Raw genomic sequence first — 2,801 nt, 5'->3', positions numbered from 1 at the left:
GGTTTATTTCGGAGCCTGCAGTTGCACACCAAAATGCCTGTACGGGTTAGGCTTTCCGTTTATTTTCTGTGGTTTGTACCCTTGGAGTTGTAAGGAGAGGTCATGAATAGAAAGAATAAACTATGTGTTAAAAAAAATCCCAACAAACGATCACCAAACCTATTTTCAAATCCACGTTATGGTTGCAGATTGTCAGCAGTGTTTGTTATGACCGTGACTTTTACCAAAAGTCAAACTTTCTAAAACATTGGTATCCACTGTGAAGGTAGTTTAATACTATTGGTATAGAATAGCAGGTTGGTTTTTTTTTTTTTCTTAAGATATTTGCTTTGATCAAAAAATGTAAAGAGAACAAAACTTCTGAATAGTTACATTATGCACAGCGTAATTTGAAATTATGTGGTGTCTCATACTGTTACTGCTTGAATAAATACTTATTTCCAATGTAGTTTTCTGTTGTGCTTTGTATTTTGGGCTTGCTTAAATGCGTAGTGGTTGTTTAAAGTCAGAATTTAGTGCGTTTTCTAAAACTTTGCATTACAGAGGTTCTTCTGAGTTAAAGGTGCTCACGGGCAACATTGTGAGGTCTTCATCATTAACAAAATTAATTTTACTGTAGGTTAGGAGTTTTTCCTTTTTGATATGTTGAGTGCTCAATGAACAATTTCTGATTATTATTTTCAATTGTATCTGAGGGGGTTTTTATAACTAGAAGCGATCTCTACATATACAACGTTGTAAAGTAAGTGAAAGCAACGCTGTGAATGCAGTCTGATTTTTAAGCCTGCAATGGTTTTTGTGCTTTCTGTCATAAAATATCCATCTGCTAAATCATAACGGATTCTTGGTTTCCTCGCTAAAAACAACCACTTTTTTTTTGTATTTCCCCTTCTCCCTTAAACGTTCCACTCCTCACTTAAAGAGAGGAGAGGTTTCTAACAAGTGTCATCTGTTGAAGCACCTTACTGCTCCTTCAGCCGAGAGAGGGCACGCTATTTCTGCCTGTTAGTGCTGTGCTGTGTGGCGTTTGTGTTGTGGTAGGACTGAGGGGTGGCAAGAAAGCATGTCATACCGGCTCCAAGTGAGGTGTTAGAGGAGGACCAGAGATGCACCTCAGTGCCAGGCAACGCTGAACAAAAGTTTAGGACCTCTTTCCTATTTAATTTGTACATCCATTGCAGGAACAACTTGCGCAATAGCAAAAATTATTCTTGGAAATGAGACACTTTCAGCTAAAGGATTAACAGCTCTTATGGGGTGAACTTCTGATGGAATAGCTAGTAGAGTGGGATACGTTGCACACCGCACTGATGATACATCGAAAACGTGTCTGAGAACGAAGGAAATTAAACATCCAATGTTGTTTTCTTAGGCTAATTTAACTGGTTGCGTAACTCTCTGCTAAAACTAGCTAGACAAGTTGTAGGTGTAAATATTTTTATGTGCTTTTAATGTCCTCTGGAGGAGACCGGACTTTTTTTCAAGGTACTTTTCATTAGCATGATGTGAAATTAATGTAAAGTGGTTTTAGAAGTGATGCTGGTTTTATTCCAATTGAAGCAGTTAACCATGTATGTTAACATGTGCTGTAATGTAGGTAGACAAATGGCATCAATAATGTACAACGGACCTGAATTTTTAACAGCAAAGCCCTATTTTTTTCTTCACTTCTAATAGTGGGGATCTCTGCTTTTAAAGCATGCTTTGTTGCCGTTAATTTTCTTTGATGGCAAAACATATGCAAGTATACAATACAATGATAGGCATGAGGTCCTTAGGTGACTGTGTATCTATTCAAGTTACTTATTCTAAGTACTCAGGAGCTACGGCATTGTGTACAATTTTCTACTTGAAGAGTAGTCATGTTTTGAGAGGTGAAGGTAGCAGCCTGGCGGCATTGCATTCTACTTTCAGCTGTGTGAGTTGAAACTCCTAATTTTGTTCCTGTTTGATGCAGCATCCAGTGGGCAGTTTGTTAAGCACTTGGCAATGCTGCTTTTATCCTAGCATGTTGCAGCTCTCTCAATGGTTATTTTTCTGAGCCCTTTATTGTAAGAAGGAAACACATCTTCTCCCCACCCAGTTTTTTAACATCCTTTTAAAAGTAATAAACAGCAACTATGCTATTTCCTGTTAATCATAATGCTAATACTGAAAAAGAAACTACATTAAACACCCCTCATATGTTGAGGTATGTGATTCATTTCAGTTTGAAAGACAACATTTTGGGAGGGAGATTGTACTTTGCCACAGAGGCAACTCTCATAAGGCTGGGGTAGAATCATCAGGGATGCTTAATAGGTAGTTTCTTCCTTGGCTCTTGCTGTATATTGTGAGGTATTGCTGTAAAACGTAAAAGCATTTTTCTCTACATCCTTTCCATCTCTTTCCAAATTGAGCATGTCACCGGTGATTTTTGCCAAGAACATGTTTTGCTCTATGAACAGAATGGTCAGCCAGCAGCTCAGTGCTATGCTGTAGGGAAGAGGGTATGCTATGCTCAGTGCTATGCTGTAGGGAAGAAGTCAGTACTCCTGTGTAGCTTGCTGGAAATCTTGCATGTATTGCTAAATTGGTCACCTATTGCTACTCTTGATGGATTTTAGAAGATCATAACCACATCTCTCAACAAATTCCATCAAGTAATAGCAAATACTACAAATTTATCCATTTGAAAATAGTCCATTATTCTATCTTAGCAAAGCTTGGATTTTTTTTGCCTTTAAATTTTGCGTACTGGCCTTCTGTTTGTGAACCACTTTTATTTCAATTCTGCCAGGCTGGACGAACACTGCACAGCT

Source organism: Charadrius vociferus, unplaced genomic scaffold, assembly GCF_000708025.1.
Source record: "Charadrius vociferus isolate BGI_N301 unplaced genomic scaffold, ASM70802v2 scaffold104, whole genome shotgun sequence".
Lineage (NCBI taxonomy): Eukaryota > Metazoa > Chordata > Aves > Charadriiformes > Charadriidae > Charadrius > Charadrius vociferus.
Note: the sequence above shows the minus strand (reverse complement) of the source record.